The 12,375-nt window shown below is 33.8% G+C and overlaps 1 non-coding gene across 1 annotated transcript; it reads right to left on the bottom strand.

The window, feature by feature from the left end:
- Positions 1–1,140: 1,140 nt before the first annotated feature.
- On the bottom strand, positions 1,141–1,247 carry LOC139879292 (small nucleolar RNA R71). The gene has a single exon (XR_011770140.1). It is a non-coding gene; the product is annotated as a small nucleolar RNA R71 (small nucleolar RNA).
- Between the last annotated feature and the right edge of the window lie 11,128 nt (positions 1,248–12,375).

The raw sequence follows: 12,375 nt of genomic DNA, 5'->3' as shown, positions 1-12,375 counted from the left end.
ATTATTTGATAATCTACGTAAAGCTTTTTAAACCTTTATTTATGAAATAAAGGTTATGGTTTGTTTTAAAAATGAATGCAGTCTTTGAAAAACGTCTCATATAGAGGTCAAAACCTCGCAACGAAATCAATTAATATGGAACGTTTTTAATCAATAAGAACGGGACATTTCATAATTCTCTTAAAATTACGAAAATTTATTTTAAGTGGTTAAATTGATAGACATCAAAATTTTCTGGTTCGTAGTAATAGTTGGATTTGTACGTGGACCGGGTTATTGGAGCCAAACAGTCCTCAATTATATTGAGACCAAACGAATCCTGCCCCTCTGCTGCATCTTTTGGCTATTCGAAACGTGGGCAAAATCAGAAAAGTCTATTGATTGGATAACTTATTATAATTTTTCTTTCCTTTTAAAAACTAATAGGATATTCAGTGAATGCACCGAGCAAGACGTTCACCACCTTTTATACGTTCACCACCTGTAACTAGATCAAGACATTTAGCAAATATTACCGCCGTTGATTTTTCTTTAGAATCGTCATCCAGTCGACCAAGTACTACAGTTCAAATTTCCGATAATCCATTTTTTGAACCCGACCTCACAATTGAGAATCCGGAGAATATTCAGGGACGATTCATAGATCCTGAACCACTAAACTTTCCTCCGGAACCACCAATCATTCAAACAGAGATTGTTGAGGAACGAACCATTAAATCAGAATCCTCTAGTGATTCCGATTCAACAAATTCAATTATGGAGAATCTGGAACCATTAAGTATGGAAGACCGAATGAGAGCTAAACCCACTGGCCAAGGTCACGCAATTACTCATCCAGACATTAATGCGCCAGATTATGAAATCAAAGGACAAATTCTACACATGGTGACTAATCAATGCCAATTTAGTGGTGCGCCGAAGGAAGATCCAAATGAACATTTACGTACCTTTAATAGGATCTGCACACTATTTAAAATCCGAGAAGTGGAGGATGAACAGATATATCTCATGTTATTTCCCTGGACTTTAAAGGGAGAAGCCAAAGATTGGTTGGAATCGTTACCTGAAGGGGCGATTGATACATGGGATGTTTTAGTTGAAAAATTTCTTAAACAATTCTTTCCTGCATCTAAATCCGTAAGACTTCAAGGAGAAATTGTTACGTTCACACAGAAACCAAATGAAACTCTATATGAGGCGTGGACAAGATTTGAAAAGTTGTTGAGAGGATGTCCGCAACATGGTTTAGACACCTGTCAAATAGTACAAATATTCTACCAAGGATGCGACATCACTACAAGGAAAGACATAGATATAGCAGCTGGTGGTTCTATTATGAAGAAAACCGAAACTGATGCTTACAAAATTATTGATAACACTGCTTCCCACTCACATGAGTGGCACCAAGAAAAAGATATCGTTAGATCATCTAAAGCAGCTAGAGCCGATTCTAGCCATGACCTAGATTCCATTTCTGCAAAGATAGATCAAGTCGAGAGACGAATGGAAAAGATGACTAAAGATATTCACTCAATACGAATTAGTTGTGAGCAGTGTGGAGGACCACATTTGACAAAAGATTGTCTCAGTATTGAATTAATAATGGAACAAAGAGAGAATATTTCATACATAAACCAAAGACCTGGAAATAATTATCAGAATAATTATCAACCGCTAAGACCAATTTACAATCAAAACCAGAACTATAACCGAAATATTCCATACAACAACCAACAAGGTCCTAGCAATCAACAAGTATCCAATAATAATTACAATCAGCAAAGACCTAATTTTCAAAACAAACCACCACAACAAACCGATGATAAAAAGCCGAATTTAGAAGATATGATGACGAAGCTAGTTGAAACTCAAACGCAGTTTTTCACATCTCAGAAACAAACTAATGAACAAAATGCTCAAGCATTTAGAAATCAACAAGCTTCTATTCAAAATCTGGAACAAGAAGTAAGTAACCTAGCAAGGTTAATAGGTGAAAGAAAATCGGGAAGTCTACCTAGTGATACAAATGCTAACCCCCGGAATGAAACAGCTAAAGCCATTACCACAAGAAGTGGTACAACACTTAAACCACCTGAAATACCTGTAACTTCTGATGAAGCTATTCCTACTCCACAAGAACCTCAACCTAATCAAGATAAGGAAAAAGAACCGGTAGTTGAAAAGGTTAATGAAGATAACACAGTTAAGGCTAAACCTTATGTTAAACCATACCAACCACCACTTCCTTACCCGAGTAAAATGAAGAAAGAGAAACTTGAAGCCGAGCAATCCAAATTCTTGGATATGTTTAAACAGATAAATGTAAATCTTCCTTTCATTGATGTGATTTCAGGAATGCCTAGATATGCTAAATTCTTGAAAGATCTAATCTCAAATAGAAAGAAAATGGAAGAACTCTCGGCTGTTACCATGAATGCTAATTGTTCAGCAGTGCTGTTGAATAAGATACCAGAAAAATTATCTGATCCAGGAAGTTTCACAATTCCATGTTTTCTGGGTAGTCTTAGTTCAATAGAAGCATTGGCAGACTTAGATGCTAGTATAAATCTAATGCCGTATTCACTATACGCTAAACTAGACCTTGGAGAATTGAAACCAACCAGAATAAGCATACAACTAGCCGATAGATCAATAAAATATCCTAGAGGGATAATGGAGAACATGCTAGTTAAAGTTGGTACTTTAGTATTTCCAGTAGATTTTGTTGTTCTGGACATGGAAGAAGATTCTCAAGTTCCTCTCATATTAGGAAGACCATTCTTAAACACGGCTAAAGCAATGAGAGACGTGTTCGGTAAGAAATTGACCCTAAGTATAGAGGATGAGAGTGTTACCTTTTCAGTTGATAGAGCAATGCAACAACCACAATCTGCAGATGATACATGTTATTATATTCAAACTATAGATGCACATGCAGAATTATTAGAAGAATTTCCAGAATTACAAGGAACAGGAGAATGTTCTTTAGGAGAAGGTAATGTTAGCTAATGGATATGAACCAACAACAGAAGAAATTCAAATGCTAAAAGAAGAAGATAGATATCAATACAAATCATCGATAGAAGAACCTCCGAAATTAGAGTTAAAGCCACTTCCAAACCATTTGGAATACGCTTATTTACATGGTGAATCTGAATTACCTGTAATAATATCGTCTTCTCTTACTGAAAATGAGAAATCACAACTCATTTCAGTGTTGAAAGCTCATAAACCAGTCATTGCATGGAAGATTCATGATATTAAAGGAATAAGTCCTTCATATTGCACACATAAAATCCTTATGGAAGAAGGTCATAAAACGTATGTGCAACGCCAAGGAAGACTAAATCCTAATATGCAAGATGTAGTTAAGAAAGAGATTATTAAACTACTAGATGCAGGTTTGATATATCCAATCTCTGATAGTCCATGGGTAAGCCCAGTTCAATGCGTGCCTAAGAAGGGTGGCATGACTGTCATTACAAATGAGAAAAATGAGCTTATTCCTACTAGAACTGTAACAGGATGGCGTGTGTGTATTGATTATAGAAAATTAAATGACGCCACCAGAAAAGATCACTTTCCCTTACCTTTCATTGATCAAATGTTGGAAAGATTAGCCGGAAATAGTTACTATTGTTTTCTAGATGGATTTTCCGGATATTTTCAAATTCCAATAGCACTCGAAGATCAAGAGAAAACCACATTCACGTGCCCTTATGGTACTTTTGCTTACAAACGCATGCCATTTGGACTTTGCAACGCCCCTGCAACCTTTCAAAGGTGTATGATGGCGATTTTTCACGACATGATAGAAGAATGCATGGAAGTTTTCATGGATGACTTTTCAGTCTTCGGTGATACATTTGAATCACGTCTAGTTAATCTGGAACGAATGCTTATTAGATGCGAACAATCAAATCTAGTACTTAATTGGGAGAAATGCCATTTCATGGTTAAAGAAGGCATCGTTCTTGGTCATAAAATTTCAAAAGAAGGAATTGAAACGGATAGAGCTAAAGTAGATGTAATTGCTAAACTTCCACATCCCACCAATGTTAGAGGAGTTAGGAGTTTTCTAGGGCATGCCGGTTTTTACCGACGTTTCATAAAAGATTTTTCTAAAATTGCCACTCCTATGAATAAACTCCTAGAAAAGGATGCTCCATTCATCTTTTCAGATGAGTGTATCAAATCTTTTAATATTCTTAAAGAGAAACTAACTAATGCGCCGATCATGATAACACCAAGATTAATCCGTTGGATCTTACTCTTACAAGAGTTTGATATTGAAATCCGAGATAAAAGAGGAGCAGAAAATCTCGCCGATGATCATCTTTCTCGTCTTGAAAATCCCGATTTAGAAGTTCTAAATGAATCGGCCATACAAGACAACTTTCCTGATGAATATCTATTGAAGATAGATTATAAAGAAATTCCATGGTTTGCAGACTATGCAAACTACTTAGTTTGTGGATTCCTTGAAAAAGGATTATCGTACCAAAGACGAAAGAAATTCTTCAGTGATATAAAACACTATTTTTGGGAAGATCCACATCTGTTTAAAAGTTGTCCCGATAGAATAATACGTCGATGTGTATTTGGAGATAAAGCTAGTAAAATATTAAACCATTGTCACACAGGACCAACAGGAGGGCATTATGGGCCTCAACTAACAGCAAGAAAAGTTTATGATGCTGGATTCTATTGGCCTACAATTTACAAAGACGCACACCTTCTTTGCAAATTCTATGATGCTTGTCAAAGGGCCGGAAAAATAAGTCAACGTGATGAAATGCCACAAAATGTCATCCAAGTATGTGAAGTATTTGACATTTGGGGTATTGACTTTATGGGTCCATTTCCAAAATCTCATAATAATCTATATATACTCGTAGCCATTGATTATGTATCTAAATGGGCGGAAGCACAAGCTCTCCCAACTAACGATGCACGAGTTGTAGTCAACTTTTTAAAACGTCTTTTTGCAAGGTTTGGAACACCGAAAGCTTTAATAAGTGATCGGGGTACTCATTTTTGTAATAATCAACTTGAGAAAGTTCTTAAAAGATATGGAGTAACTCATAAAATCTCCACCGCATATCATCCACAAACAAGTGGACAAGTTGAAAATACCAACCGAGCTTTAAAACGTATTCTAGAGAAAACCGTAGGATCAAATCCGAAGGAATGGTCCATTAAATTGGAGGATGCACTCTGGGCTTTTAGAACAGCCTACAAAACTCCAATTGGAACCACACCTTTTAGACTTATTTATGGAAAAGCATGTCATCTTCCAGTAGAAATTGAACACAAAGCATTTTGGGCTTTGAAGACATGTAATCTTGATTTACATGAAGCCAGCCGTCTACGATTAAGTCAACTAAACGAATTAGAAGAATTAAGACATGAAGCATACGATAATTCGTTAATTTATAATGAAAGAACGAAGAAATGGCATGATAAAAGAATCAGAAGTTCAAAAGAATTTAAGGAAGGAGACAGAGTTCTTCTTTTCAATTCACGATTCAAGCTATTTTCTGGAAAATTGAAATCAAGATGGTCTGGACCATTCATAGTTAAAAGAGTTTTTCCATACGGAACGATAGAATTAATAAATTCAAATGGGATTGAATTTAAAGTTAATGGTCACAGAGTTAAACACTACATAGATAGTCCGATGGAAGTCGACAACGAAGTTAATCACAATTTCGACACCACAGCTAACTAAGTGTGGGGAGAATCAAGTCTTTAAAGGATAATATGTATTTCTGTTAGAGTTAGATTGTCTGTTTTCGTGTAGTTCTCGAAAATGGAACCCGAATGGTCTTTCCCTAGCAGACCCTAAAGAAATAGTCTTCTCCCCCCATTCTGAATTTTTATTTTTTTTTAGGAAATGAAGACTGCCTGTGAACTAAACCATGGTCTAATGCTACACGCTTTGATCACTAAACGTAATAATAACACACTTCCGAGTGAAATAGTATCAGTAATCAGAGAAAGATTGGACGGAGTTAGAAAAGAATCCAGATGCGAAGATAATAAGTTACAATTTGGTAAAGGAAAATCTAAATCCGCAGCGAAAAGAAGAGCACGACACCTAGAAAGATGTCACAAATGCGGAAAATGGTCACATGGAGGTAAATGTTCAAATAATCAAACCTATTCAAATACCGAATTTGTTACTTTATGCAGAGACGGACCGTTCGTATGTTTAGAAGAAAAAACACTGAATGCTCGAGGTTACGCCTATGTAGCCATGGAAAACCAATTAAACCGACTATCTTATGAATGAGATAGATCATATAACTAAGAAATCTATTTCACAGGTAAGTCTGTACAGTCTTTATTTTTATTTTCATTTTTAACCTTTTGATAATAAAAGCTAATTTGTTCGCTATAAAGTATTAAATTGGTATAGAATAAAATTAGGTTTGGCGACCGAAATTATTGATATCATTCAAAAATTTATTACATCACTGCGAAATTTAACGTTTATTCTTAAGGTATAAATATCTTTAATCAATCAACCCAAAATATTTCAAAAATTCATCATGAGTTAAATTAGGTCTTGGAACCGAAATTACTTTACCGAAAAGAGGGGCGCATATTTTTGATAATATTTGATTGATTAAAGTGGGATAAAAAGCCAAAAAGATTTTTAATTTTATTTTTACATGTTTTTAAAATTAATATATAAATCTTAAATTAATATTGTAAACTTTATAAAAACAATATATTTAAAATTGTAAATATTTGAAAATTTTATATAAGTTTGGTGTGAATTTATAATATGAATTTTTAAATTAAGTTTGGTGTGAATCTTTAATTTTTAAAAATATGAATTTTTAATTTTATGCATTTCAAATTTTAAAGTTTGGTGTGAATTTTTAATATTAATTTTGAATTTTATATTTAAATTGTGTGAATTTAAAAACAAAAATTTACTTTATCTCATTAAGTTAAAAATATGATTTTTAAAATTCGTCGTAAGTTGAAGACTAGGTCTTTGAACCGAAATTGCTTTACCCAAGGGAGGGACGAGAACTTTTATTATCATTATTTTTAATCTTATTGAATTAAAGTATGCCAAAAACATTAAAAAACCAAAAATCTTAGCTTTTAAAACAATAGCTACAAAAAGACAAATTTTAAAATTTTATCGAGGGACGGACTAGGACATCGATCCGAAACGACCTCGTCCTAAATAACAAGGGAAACAAAATTTTAAAATTAATTACTTAATTGTTTTAATTAGTATAAGATATATAAAAAAAAATAACAAACTCCGCGACTCGATGAGTTTGAAGGTTTAAACCCCGCGACTCGCGGGAGGACCAAAATACAGAAAAAAATAAAAGCTGAACGAACAGCTCAGTCCACACACCACAAAACCAAATACTGCGAAAATAAAACCCGAAAATACACGAGAAAACACCCCCAAAATCACAATTTTTAACCGTTAATCATCAAATCTTTTACTAAAATCATGTTGAGAAGGATGCTATCAAGGAATTACTCAAGAAAAACGGTAAATTTCTACACCTAAACACCATTTAATCCGAAAATTAGTGTTCTGGAGCAATTTTTTCTCCAATTTGATTTTGATGCTTCTTAGTGTAATTATGCTTAAATTATTTATGTATTATGCTTGTATAACCTAGATTGATGCTATTTAACATGATTAGAAGCCTTAAACTTCAAATTTTGAGTAATCTAGGGTTTGTGTTCTTGAGCAATTTGGGGTTTTTTGATATAAACAGGTTATGGCCGATTTTTGTCATGAATTGTTGCTAAATTAAGTAGTGTAACATGTTTAGGTAGTTAAATGATCCAAACTTTGAGCCTAAACATGATTTTGAGAATTAAAGTGGACTTTTTCAAGTCTAAAATTCATGAACTTGATTTTTGAGAGATAATGCCATTTGAAACTTGTTTAATTGCTAGTAATGATTATTTTGACATGTTATTTGAGTTGAATGCTTATGAACTTGGTGAACATTTTCGTATATGCTTATTTGAAAAAGTGTAGATTTGATAAAAATGTGAAAATGAGCTTAAGTTTGATATAAATTGATCATGTCATTGTAATTATTTTGATTGATGATTTTGCTGACACTAATGCATATTTGGATGCACAAAAATTGTGTTTGATGTGTTTTGCAGACTGAAAGGGGTGAATCTTCATCCCAAGCTCGCAATTCTCCTGCTGAGAATGCGGAACAACAGGAGGTGGATAACTACTACAAACAAGATATACCTCATCCAGTCATGACATTTTCTGATATGCACTTGGAAGATTTGCATACGAACCTGAGATTTGACAGACTTTGGATAGATTATTCAAAATACCAAAGGGGTTTGCATACTCTTCATTCTAAAGTTGTTGAGGTACCTAGGGTCATAGAATGGGGACCATTAGAAGCTGTAGAATTGGTCGGGCCAATTAGGGAATTACTTGCACAGAGGTATGGTAATTCTACTTTTAACGACTGGGTACGTTTATTCACCATGCGTAGACCTGTATATAAAGTATGGTGTGAAGAATTGTTGTGTAGTATAGAATTAAATGATCGGGTAGCTAGTTTAACCGATCGATCTTTTATTAGATTTTTGTTAGGAGGTTCGATGCGCCACATGTCTTTACTAGACATGGCTCAGGCTTTACGTATATATACGCCTGAGGAGTTAGCATCTGCCGATTGTAGAGGGTTGATACTAAATGGTAGAAAGATAGATGAAAATTTTGATACACATAGTGTATGGAGTCAAATGACAAGCCATCACCGATTCAAAGGGGGAAATTACTCTTATTTGGATATAGATACAGCTGAATTAAGAGTGATTCGTAGGTTTTTAGCTAATTCGATTACACAAAGAGGTAAGAACAAGGAAAAGGTAAATGAACAGGATTTGTTTTACCATATGTGTATTCGAGACCCACAAAGCGCTGTAAGTATACCTTATTGTGTGGGTTATTATTTATCAGCTATGGTTAGGGGGATGAGACCGCATAGCATAATAGGAGGTGGTATTTTTATTACTTTGATTGCTGAATATCTCGGTGTGGATATAAGTCGGGGGGGGGGGGGGATTATTAGTCGAAGAACCAGAACCCCGCGATACAATAGGTTTAAATGTATACCATGGTGCGAAAGTTTTGAAGAGGCGAAATAACGCCGCAGTACAATACCATGGTAGACATCCACAGGTTGAGAGAAACCAACAGCAAGGTAATGTAGGAGGGGGAAATGAAATGCAAGAAATGCAAAGGTTTATAGCTTCACAGGAGTACGAAAATGCTAGACAGAGAGCATTTAAAGATTGGCAAGTTCATCAAAACCAAATCATAGCTCATTGCCAACATATAGGTAGAAACTATATTCCTACTCCAAAACCCATATTCCCTCCCTGGTCTATAGAGATGCAACCACCGTATCCTACGTATAACCCAGCCGAAGCATTTTATAGCACCTATGGTTATGCATGGAACCCCTATTGGTATCAGTATCATCCCTAGTCTACTTAGTTTTATTTATTTTGTAATTTATAATGTTGATACGTTTAATACTTATGTTAATATTGTAATAGTTTTTATAATTTTCTAACTTTAATTCTTAGATTTTAATAATTTTTGAATGTGGGGTAATATACCAAACTTCAAAAATATGTATATATGTTTGCAGTTTATCTTATGTACACAACAGGGTAAAACAACGCATTTTCAAAGACTGGCATTAAGTTCAGCAAAAGCAACTAATTTTGACGACAAGATGCAAAATATATGTGAAATAACAACAAGACGGAATGAACAAATGATGTGCACCATTTATCATTCAGCAAACAAACGCCAATATATTTGGAAACTTTGGTAAAATTTAATCATTTTCACACAAATCACCCTCAATAATTTAAATTGTTACTGATTTCTTGCAAATGAGGGCATTGCAAGATCTTAAGTGTGGGAAGGGGTTAAATTCTTTCGGATTTTAAAATTTTTATCTTAAACACTGGGTTACCATTAAAAATACTAGTAAAGCAGTAGTTGTATTAGAATCTAGTGCTCTCTGATAATAAAGAACAGCCCTAGTCTTATATACAGACTACCCAATTCTAGTAAAATTTTTCAAAATTTTCAATTAAATGAACTCAAAATCATGTTTATACATATTTATGAACGATAAAACTAGGTTTTAACACCGAAATTATTGTAACCTCGGAAAGGACATAAATTGAGAAACAAACCAAAATGTTAAAATTCATTTAAAATGGAATAGAGGACAATAAAAAGGAAAATAAAAGCCAAGTGTGGGAAAATTCTCCAAGTTATTCAAAACATATATCACATATTTTTGTACAAATAACTGAAAATACTTTTGCTTTGGACTAAACTAAAAAGTTTTACCTGATTTACTGTAAGAAAGATGGATCTACACGATGAATCAATTCCATCATTAAAAGGAAGTAAAGTCTTCCGAAAAAGACACGCGCTTCTTGATTTAGGTCAAGAAGTTGTCGTCCAGACCAGCTGTAGGTTGACGAAAAATCTAGAAAAGTCATCACTAAAATCAGCAGGAAATCCACGGACCTCAGCATTAAACAGGGTCGCCAAGTGGTCAGATTTATCCTAACCATGAGAAGGATTTATCTCGTAAAATGGGGGGGCACCATGCAAATTAGCTGGATAAGACTAATGAATCAGATCCCCAGAAAAGATAATCTCCTTAAAAGATCAAAAATCAGCTTTTAAGCCTGATATTACTCAATCCTTGAGATTGACCTTAAAGATTGAGAATTACAAACTCATGGAATTCAATGATATCTAAACTCGAGCTTGAACGAGAAAATATTTTGATCAAAATTACAAACCGATTTGTTTTCTGAAAACCCTATTTTCAATGCGTTCATTACCATTGAACGTAAAATCCTAGGAATTCACCTGGAATTCATTAGGTCACCTGAACTAAATCGGGTGTCAACCGTAATAACGGTGGTTGCATAGTGGTCAAAGACAGGACCTTGTGCCAGACCGAAAAATCATAAGGGTGAGCTTTACTATTGCTCCTACCAAGGATAGTAATTGCGTCCGACACGTTATATGTAGTGACCCGAACTTTTCCATGTTTATATATATTAATTGAGATTGATATTTACATGATTAAATGTTTCCAACATGTTAAGCAATCAAACTTGTTAAGACTTGATTAATTGAAATATGTTTCATATAGACAATTGACCACCCAAGTTGACCGGTGATTCACGAACGTTAAAACTTGTAAAAACTATATGATGACATATATATGGATATATATATAGTTAACATGATACTATGATAAGTAAACATATCATTAAGTATATTAACAATGAACTACATATGTAAAAACAAGACTACTAACTTAATGATTTTTAAACGAGACATATATGTAACGATTATCGTTGTAAAGACATTTAATGTATATATATCATATTAAGAGATATTCATACATGATAATATCATGATAATATAATAATTTAAAATCTCATTTGATATTATAAACATTGGGTTAACAACATTTAACAAGATCGTTAATCTAAAGGTTTCAAAACAACACTTACATGTAACGACTAACGATGACTTAACGACTCAGTTAAAATGTATATACATGTAGTGTTTTAATATGTATTTATACACTTTTGAAAGACTTCAATACACTTATCAAAATACTTCTACTTAACAAAAATGCTTACAATTACATCCTCGTTCAGTTTCATCAACAATTCTACTCGTATGCACCCGTATTCGTACTCGTACAATACACAGCTTTTAGATGTATGTACTATTGGTATATACACTCCAATGATCAGCTCTTAGCAGCCCATGTGAGTCACCTAACACATGTGGGAACCATCATTTGGCAACTAGCAAGAAATATCTCATAAAATTACAAAAATATGAGTAATCATTCATGACTTATTTACATGAAAACAAAATTACATATCCTTTATATCTAATCCATACACCAACGACCAAAAACACCTACAAACACTTTCATTCTTCAATTTTCTTCATCTAATTGATCTCTCTCAAGTTCTATCTTCAAGTTCTAAGTGTTCTTCATATATTCTACAAGTTCTAGTTACATAAAATCAAGAATACTTTCAAGTTTGCTAGCTCACTTCCAATCTTGTAAGGTGATCATCCAACCTCAAGAAATCTTTGTTTATTACAGTAGGTTATCATTCTAATACAAGGTAATAATCATATTCAAACTTTGGTTCAATTTCTATAACTATAACAATCTTATTTCAAGTGATGATCTTACTTGAACTTGTTTTCGTGTCATGATTCTGCTTCAAGAACTTCGAGCCATCCAAGGATCCATTGAAGCTAGATCC

This window comes from Rutidosis leptorrhynchoides, chromosome 11, assembly GCF_046630445.1.
Source record: "Rutidosis leptorrhynchoides isolate AG116_Rl617_1_P2 chromosome 11, CSIRO_AGI_Rlap_v1, whole genome shotgun sequence".
NCBI classification, from domain to species: Eukaryota; Viridiplantae; Streptophyta; class Magnoliopsida; order Asterales; family Asteraceae; genus Rutidosis; species Rutidosis leptorrhynchoides.
This window is presented reverse-complemented; position numbering and strand designations above follow the sequence as displayed.